The sequence below is a fragment of the Acomys minous genome (assembly GCF_964271855.1).
Source record: "Acomys minous genome assembly, chromosome: 8".
Lineage (NCBI taxonomy): Eukaryota > Metazoa > Chordata > Mammalia > Rodentia > Muridae > Acomys > Acomys minous.
This window is the reverse complement of record NC_140489.1, coordinates 125,844,323-125,856,989: the sequence shown is the minus strand read 5'-3', so window position 1 is coordinate 125,856,989 and position 12,667 is coordinate 125,844,323. Positions and strand designations below refer to the sequence as shown.

Here is a 12,667-nt window from a genome sequence, read left to right as displayed (position 1 = left end):
AGTCGGTCTTCATAGTCTGAGAATGGAATCAGCTCTCCAGAGAAGACCAGACTTCAACCTTAACCAGCAGAGCCCTGCAGAAAAGATATAAAGCTGCGCATGGTGACACATAAACCCAGGCTTTTTACCTCTAATGCTCAAGAAGATTAGGCAGAGCCTATAATCCCAGCATTCAGAGAGGCAGAGGCAGGTGGATCTCTGGGAGTTCAAGGCCAGTCTGGTCTACAGATCCAGTGCAGGACAGCCAGGCCTACACAGAGAAACCTTGTCTCAAAAAACCAAAACCAAAACAATAAACAAACAAGGTCGTCCTTGGGAAGTGGTGAGTTGAAGCTAGCCTGGGAGCCATGAGACCCAATCTCAATATATACTGAGAAAATATAAACATTTCGCCCAGAAGACAAGTGACTGTTGAGTAGCACCTGAGGAAATGCTCCCTGTAGGTAGAGATCAGGGAAATGCAAACAAAAGACAGACACACCACTACACTCCCACAGAATAGCTGGACACCTGACAGCAGTGAAGACCCTGGCACCAAGCTCATAACCTATCGGTGATAATCAGAGCTTAGAAGTCCTCGCAGAAAAGCCCACAGCCTGCAGCTGTACCGTGGTGTAGGATTGTAGTCTACGGTGCAGAGGGCCCTGGCCTCAGACAAAAACTAAGTCTCCTGGGACTGCCCTTCCGGTTTAACTCACATCAGCCAACATGCTCTGTGCAGCAGGGGCTGGCAAAGAGGAAGCAAATGGGAAACTGACCATGTTCACTTTAACTCCAGCACTCGGGAGATGGAGGCGGGAGAATAAAGAGTTTGAGAGCAGGGCTACACAGCAAGACCCTGTTTAAAAAAAAAAACGATAGGTGGGGGATGTAGATCAATGGTCGAAAGCTTGATGGGTACATAGGATATATTCGAGGTCCTAGGTTTACTTCCTGGTATCTAGAGGAGAAAGGAAAGAGGGGTGGGTGGGATCATCATAGGGAAATGGAAACCTTTTTCCAAGAATAGAGAGGGAGACAGTGGAGGAAACAGAAGCCAAGAGCTGGAGTCCAAGGCAAAGTGTGTATTACAAGAAGAAAAAAAGTGCAGCTGTCAGGAGAAAACCAAAGCATGAGGTCAAGGAAAAACGTAAATTGAGATTATAGAAGTGTGCGCATGCACATTCTCTCCCTTTCTCTGTCTCTCTCTGTCTCTGTCTCTGTCTCTGTCTCTGTGTCTGTCTGTCTGTCTGTCTGTCTGTCTGTCTGTCTGTCTGTCTGTCTCTGTCTCTCTCTGTCTCTCTCTGTCTCTGTCTGTCTCTCTCTCTCTCTCATATATAAAGTACTTGAAATAGTGAAACAGTGGCAGGCCAAATGATACACAGAATCCAGACAGTTGTAAGTCAGGGAACAAATTAAAAGAAAGGTCAAATACTCAGTGTCTGGTGAATAAGTATTCAGAGAGCAAATTGGTTATGTGAGAGCTCTGTACTCAACTTTGTCTGTTGTTGATGTTAGGCCCTCCCCCTTCTTCTGGGGTGTTTCAAAAAATATATTTATTTATGTGTGTGTGTGTGTGTGTGTGCATGTGCGTGCGTGCGTGCGTGTGTGTGTGCGTGCGTGCGTGCGTGCGTGTGTGTGTGTGTGTGTGTGTGTGTGTGTGTGTGTGTAGCCCTCAGGAGCCAGGAGAGGATGTAAAGTTACAGGCAGTTGTGAGCTGCCCAGTGTCAGTAACAACCATCTCCTTATCTCCTCCACACTTCTGATTTATGTGAGCCTGCTTTCATGTTTCAGGCAGTGAGGACTCTTGAAGACATAGTTGAGTTTCTTATTTTATGGTAATAACCATGTGAGATCCAAATGGGAACCTTTCTTTTTTTTCCTGCACAGCTTTTTATTAGGCAGTTCACCTGTGGCCAAGTGAACTCTGCAATGTTGTGATTCCCACATCTGGTGAGACTGAAGTTCGCCAAGATACTGCACTGGATGTGGGGAGGGTGGAACACTCGCTGAGTGAATGGCAGATGGTACCTCAGAACACCCAGAGTAATAGAAAATGTTCCAAAGCACTCCTCAGAGATAAAGTTAGGCCTTCTGAAAAATGAAGATGATAAACGCCAAACATTGCCACCTAGAGGGAGACAGAGACATGATAGGACTGCCAGTTAGTGATCAAGAGTCACTCCAGTGGAGGGAGGGACTGCCCACAGACCTTTGGTCTTGGAAGCAGCTGCCAATCACTCTCCTCTCAGCTGTCAGTTTAGCCCCGCCCCTCACCCGAGGCCAGCATTCCCTTCCCCCTACTGAAGTCTTGCAAAAGCCTCCTCACATCTCAAATAGGTCTTCACAAGGAGCCACATTCCTTCTCTCTCTACACCCTCCCCACCCTCCTGTCCCCTTTTGTGCCCCCCCCCCCCCCGCACTACCATAAGACTCAGTTTGCAGCTAAGAATAACCTACAACTCTTGATCCTTGTGTCCCCCACCTGTGGATACAGGCACTCACTACTGCCCAGTTCACCCCAAATCTTTAAAGAACATTGTGCAGGAGTCGGGGGTGGGGGGAGAACGAGAGGACTGGAGAGGTGACTCAATGGTTAAGAATGCACACTGCACTTGAAGAGGACCCAAATCTTGTTTCTAGAACCCATGTCTGTTAACTCCAGGAGATCCAGTGCTGTACTAGACTACTGTGTGCTTGCATTCAGGAGGCAGAGGCAGGATTCTCCATGAGGGTGAGGGGGGAGGAAGGAGGGAGGGAGGGAGGGAGGGAGGAAAGGACTGCTGCTGAACCTCTGACATGCCCCTGGTGAACATGATTTGGTTACTGCCCCTTGGCAAGACCTAATAGGCTGTTGCCAGACAGTTGGGATAGCAGGGACCACCCTATCAGAGGCGTAGGGGAGGGGAATAGGCAGAAGAGGGAGGGAAGGTGGGAATGGGAAAATAAGAGGGAGGGGATAAACCAGGCATGGGGTGGTGCAGGCCTTTAATCCTAGCACTCAAGAGGCAGAGGCAGGCAGATCTCTGTGAGTTTGAGGCCAGCCTGGTCTACAAAGCGAGTCCAGACTACACAGAGAAACTCTTATGTTGAAAAACAAAAACAAAAACAAAAACAAGGAGGAAAGGGATAACAATCGGGATGTAATATGAATAAATTATAATAAATAAAATATTCATTAAAAATAAATAAAACAGCAAGAGCTGGGGGAGAGAGAGAGAGAGAGAGAGAGAGAGAGAGAGAGAGAGAGAGAGAGAGAGAGAGAGAGAGAGAGAGGCAGGCAGAGAGGCAGATCTCTGTCAGTTCAAGGATAGCCTCATCTACAAATCATACTTTAAGTTCTAGGACAGCCAGAGCTTCATGGTAAGACTCTGCGTGGGGGTGGGGGAGAGATTTTTTTTTTTGGGGAAAGATAGTAAACAGGGTCTTACTAAGTATCTCTTGGCTGTCTTGGAACTCACAATGTAGACCAGGCTGGCCCTGAACTCACAAAGGTCTGCCTGCCTCTGCCTCAGAACTGCTGGAATTAAAGGTATGCACCACAAACCTGAGTTTCTTGTACACTGAATTTCTTTTAAAACAGTCAAATAATTTATTATCACACAGAACCCTCCAGGAGTACAGAGGGGCATAGGAACAAAGGCAGTGCATGCTCTTGGCCATGTCATCTCAGCCCAGGTGTGTGTGTGTGTGTGTGTGTGTGTGTGTGTGTGTGTGTGTGGCAGGTGGGGAGCATTTTCATAGCTGCAGAATATGGCACTAGGGAAGATGGGCAGGGCAGCCCAGCTGCTCTTGACATTTTAAACTCTGGAGCCCAAGTAAATCCACTTTAATAAAACTCAACAAGAGCTGTCTAAAAGTATCCTTTACCCACAGGAACAGTAACTAAGGCATCTTTTGTCCCCACTTCCCTGGACAGCGGTGTAGGAGGTGCAAGCAGGCAGGCATGAGGCACAGTCTTTACTGGGTGCTCACCAGTAGTCCATTGGTCTTGAGGACCTCTCTAAACTTGCTGGTTTCTGTCTCCACATTCTTTTCTGCCTGTTTCCATAACCTCAGGAGCTGCTGTTTCTCCTGATAGTGGATCTTGGCCTTTTCCTTTCGTTTCTCCTCCAGAGTGGCTGTCCCTGCCCGGTACTTCCACCGGACCTTACGAGCCAGATGATCAGGTAAGCAAACTTTCTGGTAGGTTTCAGCTGCACAACTTTGAGGGCAGCAGGGACCACCATCTGCTTTTTCTTGTTATAGGATGGAGAGATCCCATCCAGCACCTTGGGGTATTCCATGGCCTCTCTTAGTTTTGTGGGGCAGCATGTCTCGCACAGGGCACCAAAAAACGGAGTTCAGGGCTCAGAAGTGGTGGGGGCCTCAAAAGGGGTTGGTGTTCATCCACACATGGAGAAAGGCCAAATACTTTAACTTGTTTCTGTAGAAATTTCCAGAAATATTGATGCCCTCATAGCGTACAATCACCACCTTCCGGCCTAGTTGTACCTGCTTGGCCACAATGGCTGACAGGCAGCCCAGAAGATGGACTTGGCCATCTCGCACCAGAACCTCAAGACAGCCAAGACTTGCTAGGCCCATGTTACATGCCCCCTCGCGTTAAAATGGCTCTATTTTGCTTACCTGCCGTCCATAAGTCCCATCGCACACGAAGAGTGGAGCAGAAGCCCCCATTGCACTCCCACCTGGAACTCACCGGAACCTACTGTAAACTGATTTTGTTTTGTTTGTTTTGTTTGTTTTGTTTTTGTTTTTCGAAACAGGGTTTCTCTGTGTAGCCTTGGCTGTCCTAGACTCGCTTTGTAGACCAGGCTGGCCTCGAACTCACATCGATCTGCCTGCCTCTGCCTCTGCCTCTGCCTCTGCCTCTGAGAGCTGGGATTAAAGGCATGCACCACCACCCCCGGCTGTAAACTTTTTATTTATTTATTTATTCTTGTTACATCTCAATGGTTATCCCATCCCTTGTATCCTCCCATTCTTCCCTCCCTCCCATTTTCCCTTTACTCCCCTCCCCTATGACTGTTCCTGAGGGGGATTACCTCCCCCTGTATATGCTCATAGGGTTCAAGTCTCTTCTTGGTAGTCTGCTATCCTTCCTCAGAGTGTCACCAGGTCTCCCCCTCCAGGGGACACGGTCAAATATGAGGCACCTGGGACAGAGGGGAGGACATCCTATTGGGGCTCTAGATGAGAGAAGCATGGGAGAATTGCAAAGTAGAAGGATCCAGAGGGTCCTAGAAACCTACAAGTAGAACATTATGATAGGCAGATTTCTGGCCAGGGGTCCCGCTCAAACTAAGGCACCAGCCAAGGACAATACAGGCCGTAAACTTTAAACCCCTACCCAGATCTAGCCAATAGACAGAACATTCTCCACAGTAGAGTGGAGAGTGGGGTATGACTTTAAGCTTTTTTTAATGGTGTTGTTTTCCTTTTAATTACCTGTGTACAGAAGGGCACACCGTCAGAGCCCCTGGTGCTGGAATCATGGGCTTCTCTCAGCTGTCCAATCTGTGCCCTGGGAACCAAACTCTACAGCTCTGTAGGAGCAGCAAGGGCTCTTAAGCCGTGATCCTCCTCTCCAGCCCTCACAGTTTCTTGCTTGTTTTACGTTCTCTTATTTGCTTGTGTCTGTTTTAAACATAGTCTCTATCTACATTATAGCTCAAGCTACCTCATAGCACAGGCTACCTCTTACACTTGACAATCCCGCCTCAGCTTCCTGCATGAAGGGCTGCAGAAACAGATCTGAGGCTGGTCATGGTCCTTTGAGTAAAGCACTTGCCACTGGATCATCGAGACCCAAATTCTAGTCCCTGGAATCCATACATGATTGAGTGTGGCAATCTGCCTGTAACCCCAGCTCTTTGGGGAAAGTATTCCAGAAAGGAACTGGATGGCAAAACTAGCTAACTGGTGAACTCCATGTTCAACTGAGATACCCTACAGCAATGAATACGGAGGAAAATGATCAAATAAAACTGTCAGGATCAGCCTTGGGCCTCTACACCCATGTGCACCCCCTCAGCATCCTCCCACACTCATTCTAGGTGCACATGGCTCTTATTTATTTATTTATTTATTTATTTATTTATTTATTTATTTTTTGTTTTTCTAGACAGGGTTTCTCTGTGTTAGCTATGGCTGTCCTGGACTCACCTTGTAGACCAGGCTGGCCTCAAACTCACAGTAGTCCACCTGCCTCTGCCTCCCAAGTGCTGGGATTAAAGGTGTGCACCACCATACCCAGCTCTCTTGTTTCTATGTTCTCTTTACCCATCTCCTGCTATTTAAAAAAATATTTATTTCATTTTTATTTTATGTGCATCGGTCTTTTGCCTGTATGCATGTCTGTGTGAGGGTATCAGATCATAGAATTACAGATAGGTATGAGCTGCCATGTGGGCTCTGGGATTTGAACCTGGGTCCCTCTGGAAGAGCAGTCAGTGCTCTTAACCACTAAGCCATCTCTCCAACCTCCCCACTGCCTTCCTGCTCTTACACACATGCATATCATTACTTGGGATAACCCAGAGCTTTTGGCTAGAGTGGTGGCTTTGAAGTTGAGAGCATTTGCTGCTCTTGCAGAGGATATTAGCTCAGTTTCTAGCACCCACACAGGGCAGCACATAACCACTTTTAACTCCATCCCAAGGGATCTGACGCCCTCTTCTGGCCTCCCTGTGCTCCTGCACACATGTGTGCTTACATACACACCTATGTAGAAATAAAAAGAGAAGTAAAAAAGACTGTAGTAACCTTACACAGTCCAAACAAGTGACGATTGCTGATCTACACCCTTGGTTGCCTCCCTCCCCCACACACTGAGACAGCTCCACAGAAAATGTGGCATGAGCGGTCGTGGAACACGAGTGGCGATTCAGCTGTAGAGCACGTTGGTCCTTTACAAGTAAGTGAAATCCCTTCAACTGGACATGGGCTGATGTGATAAACCAAGGTGTTTCATGCTAGGTGTGGGGTGTGTCCCTGCAATACCAGCACTTAGGAGGTAGAGCCTGGAGGGTCAAGAGTCCAAGATCATGGCTGCTGAAGCGTCTCAGCGGCTGTTTTTTGCAAAGGATCTGAGTTCGAGTCCCAGTATCCACATGGTGGCTCACAACCGTCTATAGCCACAGCTCCCTCTGTGGGCACCAAGCATGCACGTGGTGCACAGACACACATGCAAGTGACACCTCACACACATAAAAATGAAATAAATAATTTTTCTGAGACAAGGATTCTCTGTGTAGCCCTGACTGTCCTGGAACTATCTCTGTAGACCAGGCGGGCTTCAAACTCAAGATCTGCCTGCATCTGCCTCCCAAGATCTGGGATTAAAGTCATACTCCCCCACACCCAACTTGAAATAAATACATATTTAAACGATTCTTTTAAAAGTTAAAAGTCATTTTCAGTTATACAGTAAGTTGGGAGCCAGCCTGTGCTACATAAAACCTTGTTAAAAAACAAACATAAGGAGAACACATTTTTCTAGACAGATGAGAGAATTAGGGCCTATATTGGTCAAGAAACTGACATACAGTTCTAAGTACATGAGTTAAATCAGAGATTCAGCCCTGGAGAGATGGTTCAGAGGTTAAGAGCACTCTCTGTTCTTCCAAAGGTCCTGAATTCAGCTCCCAGCAACCACGTGGTGACTCTGGCATGCAGAATACTGTATGAATAATAAATAAATCAGAGAGAGACAGAGACAGAGAGACAGACAGACAGACAGAAAGAGAGAGAGAGAGAGATTCAATGACAAGCAAGAGCTTCAAAACACTTTGCCTGGAAAAAGCAGTTGCATTGCACTTTGAAGATAAACTCTCAGAGAGGTACTCAGACCCCTTCGCTCCTTTGCCAGAGTTTGAGCAGGAAGAGGAAGATGGCGAAGTAACCGAAGACTCTGATGAAGACAGCCTTGCAGAAAGCGCCTAAAGCCAGATGAGAGACTGGTGCACATAAAATAGAATGACATGGACTTAAATCAGTTGTTTTTCAAAAGAAGGAAACAACAAAAGAAATAAGTAAAACACCCTTTTATTTAAGTGTTACTGGAATATCCTGTGTACAGTGGGTACCTCCTTAAAGAAGCTGGTAGCTTTCACACAGTATTAGATTGAAATAATGGACACAAAACATTTTTGTCAAGAAAGGGGGAGAGAACTCTGTTGGTAACTTTAAGAACAAAATTACAAGTGAAATTGTTTGGGAATTTGTTACAAATGAAGATGGTTCTCTGGCTGTTAGAAACGTAGATGATCATGCTGTGTGATGTGTCTCTGCTAGAGCACACAGTCGAACAGCTTAAAAGCCTCCCCCTCCACAGACACGAATGGGTTGTTTTCTGGTTAAAAATTGAGTAGATCAGATTCCACTTGAATGTCACTAAAGATGAATTGAATCATGCCACTGTATTTTCTCTCATATTGATCTATTGGGCCTTATTTTTTAAACTGGTTTAAAGAACTCAACAGTAGTTTTATTTTCTACTTAGTTGTATGGTCTAGGAGTATAACCATTGATTATTTAGTCAACTTCAGTGGTGCACTAAAATGATGATAACTTTCAGTAGTGGGCCATACAGACTTACAGAAGTCCTTTCCAGAAAACCCATCAAAACAATTATACTTTCTGGTCAGATCATTTGAACACACAGTTAGTTATTCCCTCAAAAGACAGGACATTTATTTCAGAATTTCTGTACATGTAAATTACATTGAGAAGGTGACAACTAACTTTGACCCAGTCCGTCTTCATACCAGTTTCCAGTAGACCACTATTGGTAAACAGAAATCTGTCAGCTACCAAATGTGTACAGTTTTCTGTATTTCACTTTGTCTTATTTGTAAATAGTGAGCTCAGACTTCTGGCAGATCAGCAATGTTTGCTGAGCCTGTTTTTTAAGCTAATGTGTATTCTTACTAATGTTCCTACCAAGAATGGATTTGTAATATATGCTGTCTATTTCTAATGTTCACATTCATATTTTGAGGTTCTATCTTATTTTAATAGAGAACAGACTTCTCAAAAAATCTTCAGAAGCAGCTTATTATTGAAATATCAAAATACTGAAATAAACCCAGTGGAGTTAGATTACTCATCTGTCCACCAAATGGGACACGTGCATGGACTGGGGGCGTTAAATGACTTAGAACAGACCTGTAAGTAAATCCTGAAAATGAGCCAATCCCCACTTGAATGCTAACTGGAGTAAGCCCAACTTTATTAACCTCCTGATGACAGGAGCAGCACCTGGGGCAGGTAGACCGACTGCTCTGGCTTATTTTTCTCCTCTTCAGTGTGACACTCAGATCAAGTGTGCTCTAGATGGTGTGTGCCTCTCTGTTAGATTAAGAGCTGTAGTCCTACTTCTGTATGGGCACAGTAGAGTATAAAGTGACCAAAGCAGAACTCAACATCAGAAATACTTCAGGTATCAGCAGATGTGTGGCAAATCATTTGCCTTTTAAAAAAATTCAACCTAAGCAGTTCAGACTGTAGACTTCCTCAGAAAACTATTTGATGTAATTGTCGAAGAAGTGAATATTTTTAGTGTGCATTGAATCAAATAAAGTGCTCTAAAAGAAAATAAAAAACAAAACAAACAAAAACAAAAAACCCCAAAACACTCTGCCCATGTCTCTCACTTTCTGGGTGTTGAGTGACATCTAATGGTCAAATTGGGGAACTACACCTACTGGATTTCCTCCCGCTCCCCTTTTTCAGACAGGGTTTCTCTGTGTAGCTCTGGCTGTCTTGGAACTCACTCTGTAGACCAGGCTGGCCTCAAATTCACAAAGGTCTCCCAGCTTTGCCTCCTGAGTGATGGGATTACAGGCTGTCAGTCAGTGGTGGGCCACGCCTTACTGCCATCACTCGGGAGACAGAGGCAGGCCTATCTATGTGAGTTCGAGGCCAGCCTGGTCTACAGAGTGAGTGAATTCAAGGACAGCCTAGGCTGCACAAAAAAGAGTTAAAAAAAATTTTTTTTTTATAAAAAGGACCACATAAACAATTTTATTTTTATTTGTTTGTTGTTTCACTGAAACAGAATCTGACGTAGCCAGGATGTCACCAAACTTTAGATGTAGCCAAGGATGACCTTAAACTTCTGTTCCTGTTTCCTTCCAAGAACTAGGCCTACACTATCATACCCTATTTAGTCTGTGCCGGGATCAAACCCAGAACTAGATGGAATGACCCTTTTGCACATCACACTCTTTGGGACCAGGATGTTGAAAAGTCAGTCTGGAATTGCACTGGGTGCACCAGCTTTTATGACCAGCTTTCTTAGTGCCATAGGTACAATGCAGACTGCTGGGGAGTATTGTTACCAAGAGTTGTACTCAGCTGTGGACCTTGCCTGTTTGACTTCTAACCTGATTGGTAAAGATGTGTCCATTGGTACAATAATGGCAGAACTGTCCTGAAGTGGCTAATAATAATAATAATAATAATAATAATAATAATAATAATAATATAATAGAATTAATATATTCTCTTTCCCTTTCTTTCTCCTCTTCTTCCTCTTCCTCTTTTTCTTCTTCTTCTTCTCCTCCTCCTCCTCCTTCTTCTACTTCTTTTGTGGTTTTTCGAGACAGAGTTTCTCTGTGTAGCCTTGACTGTCCTGGACTCACTTTGTAGACCAGGTTGGCCTCGAACTCACAGACATCCACCTGCATCTGCCTTCCTAGTGCTGGGATTAAAGGTGTGCACCACTACCACCCAGACTCTCGTTCTTTCTTTCTTTCTTTGGTTTCTTTGAGACAGGGTTTCTCTGTGTAGCCCTGGCTGTCCTGGACGATGCTCTGTAGAGTAGGTTGGCCTTGATACACACATATTACTATTACTGACTTTGAGGCCTCCTCTATCAGAGGGAATTCAAATCCAGCATTACAAACCTGGTCAAGGGCCAAGGAAGGAGCCGTTGCGCTTCAAGATGTACCAGCTGACATCACCCATGCTGCCAGGGGCCAGGCCATGGCGCAGACCAAGCGCAATGGACATCATAATGACCAAAGCCTCCAAAGCAGTTCAGTGGCAGCAACCTTCAAGTATGTGAATGTTAACTTCATGAGGTAAACATGACATCTGTGACTGACCGTGTAGCTCGGACTCTAATGTGGACAGAACTCTTCTGAGGTCTGGGCATGACCCTGAGCTACCTCTTCCGGGAGCCTGCCACCATCAACTACCCATCTGAGAAAGGCCTACTGAGTCCACGCTTCCATGGGGAGCATGCACCACGCCGCTAGCCAGTTGTGGTGGAATGCTGCCTCGCCTGCAAGCTCTGTGAGGCTATCTGTTCTGCACAGGCCCTCACCACTGAGGCTGAGCCAAGAACTTATGGCAGCCGCCCGACTACACCCTATCACATTGACACCACCAAGTGCGTCTACCGTGGTTTCTGCCAGGAGGCCTACCCTGTCAATGCCATCGTGGAGGTGAGTGGCCCAGGCAAGGTGGCTAGCACAGCCTCCTGGGAAGGGTTTGCCCAGCTGACTGTCCAGGGTCCCAACCTGGCGTTCTCCGCTGAGACGCCTGAGGAAAAGTTGCTGTACAACAAGGAGAAGCTACTTAACAATGGTGACAAGCGGGAGGCTGAGATCGCTGCCCACATCCGGGACAACTACCTGTGCCGGTGACCTGGCCACCAGTGACCCTGGCCACCTGGCTCAGCTTTGTGATCCCCGTGGCCCATAAAGAAACTATTATTCCAAAACACAAAACAAAACAAAAACCAAACCTGATCAAATGCCTGTGGCTGAGGGGCGGGGTCATAGCCTGTGGTCATAGGTCTGTGCTGTGGCCTCTGGTCCTAGAAACCTCTGTTTGTAGTGGGCAATGGTTACTACAGGAACTCATAACAATGCAGAAGAGTGGGTAGAAAAACCCACGTGCTGGGGAAAGGTGTGGAGTGTTCTGTAATGCTGCCTTCTGGCCAGGATGCGACTGTTACACTCTTGGCTTCTCAGCAGCTGGGACCAAGGCAGATTTGGGCTGTTGACATTCTATCTTGAGGTCTCCTCTCTTTCTGAGGAAAATCTTTCTTAGAAAGGCGGGGCTCAACCCCTCCCTGGGAGTCTATAGGAATTTGCTGGGAATAGGAGAGGTTTTATTCAGCAGCAGAGCCACTAGTGAGGTGTTGGTGCCCCTGTGAATAACGCTCACTTCTGCTTCTGTGGGCAACCTTGATGACACTCACTGAGTCATCTGGAACCAAACACAGAAGACACAGAATCACGAGCACACATGGAAGGAACTAGAACAGGCAATGGGACCTGGAGACATGACTCAGTGGCCCAGAGCACTGGACACTCTTGCAGAGGGCCTGGGTTTGGTTCCTAGCACCTATGTGGGTGGCTCACAACTCCTTGTAACTCCAGCTCCAGGGGATCTGATGCCCTCTTTCTGGCCTCTGTGGATACCAGGCACATATGTGGCACACATACATTCATGCAGGCAAAATAGTTAAAAACATAAAATAAAATAAGTAAATCCAAAAAGAAAAGAAAAAATTTTTTGTTGGTTTGTTTTTTGAGACAGGGACTCTCTGTGTAGCCTTGGCAGTCTTGGACTTGCTCTATAGACCAAGCTGGCCTCCAACTCACAGTGATCTGCCTGCCTCTGCCTCACGTGCGGTGGGATTAAAGGTGGGTGCCACCACGCCTGGCTA

The 12,667-nt window shown here is 46.2% G+C and overlaps 2 pseudogenes across 2 annotated transcripts; one reads left to right on the top strand and one right to left on the bottom strand.

The window, feature by feature from the left end:
• Positions 1-3,683: 3,683 nt before the first annotated feature.
• LOC311602990 (large ribosomal subunit protein uL13-like) lies at positions 3,684-4,566 on the bottom strand (annotated as a pseudogene). Its single transcript has one exon. The product of its transcript is annotated as a large ribosomal subunit protein uL13-like (transcript).
• Positions 4,567-10,930: 6,364 nt separating this feature from the next.
• LOC311602989 (NADH dehydrogenase [ubiquinone] iron-sulfur protein 8, mitochondrial-like) lies at positions 10,931-11,636 on the top strand (annotated as a pseudogene). Its single transcript has one exon. The product of its transcript is annotated as an NADH dehydrogenase [ubiquinone] iron-sulfur protein 8, mitochondrial-like (transcript).
• Positions 11,637-12,667: the final 1,031 nt, after the last annotated feature.